Here is a 1,024-nt window from a genome sequence, read left to right as displayed (position 1 = left end):
GGCGGTGATAAGAAACTGAATGGAAGCACTGACAAGGACATAGACAAAAAAGTTGGCTGTGAGCAACCAGGCCTGCAGCTGTGTCTTCACCAGTTGCTGGCCAATGACAAGAAAGGGGCACTCTCCCCCTGTCCCCTTTACAGTCCAGAGACCAGGGCAGTGACCCAATGACCCCTCACCAGAGAGCCAGTGTTTCTCCCGCCTGTCCCAGCTCCCCCTGAGGCAACCTCATGTGTATCCTTTTGTATCTGTACAACTCATCCGTGAGACACTTTCTCACTTTCGGGTGCTCAGGGACCATGCCACGGCTGCGGTGAGTTGCGGTTGTTAGGTGGCTTGAGCTGAATACAAGCCACAGCGACCCTATGAACAAGAGATGTGAACACTGTCTTAATCCTGGGCCACACTCACAATCTCTGTCACACTCAAATCCATTGTTGCTGTCACCGTGTCAATCCATCTGGTTGAAGGTCTTCTCTCTTTCACTGACCCTCAGTGATGTCCTCCTTTTCTTTGCAAAGAATAGCCACGTGCCCAAAGTATGTGAGACAAAGCTTCACCATCTTTGCCTTCAAAGAATGTTCTAGCTGCATTTCCTCCATGACTAACTGTTCTTTTTGGTATTTCATGGGATATTCAGTGCTCTTCTCCAACACTATGACTCAAAGGCATCAGTTTTTCAGTCATCTTTATTCATTGTCCAGATCTCAATGGATAGACGTGGATGTTGTATTGTTGCTGCTGCTGTTGTTGTTGTTGTGTGTCAACAAGTCGCCTGTGACACATAGAGATGCTATGTGCATTATTAGCTCTGAACCCTGCCCTATCCTGAGCCAATTTCATCATCTTTGACAGACCTAACCCCATCGCGGCAGTCACTGAGTCAATCTCGCTCATCCTGGTTCTTCCTCTCTGGCACTGTCCCTCCACAATTCCAAGCTTGTTATCCCTCTCAAAGGAACTGGTCCCTTCTGGGCACATGCCCAAAGTATGAGAGATTGTTGTTGTTGTTGTTATGTGCCGT

At 48.1% G+C, this 1,024-nt stretch overlaps 1 pseudogene; it reads left to right on the top strand.

Moving 5' to 3' along the window:
- Window positions 1-299: 299 nt before the first annotated feature.
- Window positions 300-1,024, top strand: part of LOC102877075 — an 11,396-nt pseudogene continuing 10,671 nt past the window's right edge.

Source organism: Elephantulus edwardii, unplaced genomic scaffold (genome assembly GCF_000299155.1).
Source record: "Elephantulus edwardii isolate Elephantulus edwardi_28Jun2011 unplaced genomic scaffold, EleEdw1.0 scaffold00235, whole genome shotgun sequence".
NCBI lineage: Eukaryota > Metazoa > Chordata > Mammalia > Macroscelidea > Macroscelididae > Elephantulus > Elephantulus edwardii.
The sequence above is the reverse complement of the archived record's forward strand: the minus strand, read 5'-3'. Positions and strand labels throughout refer to the sequence as shown.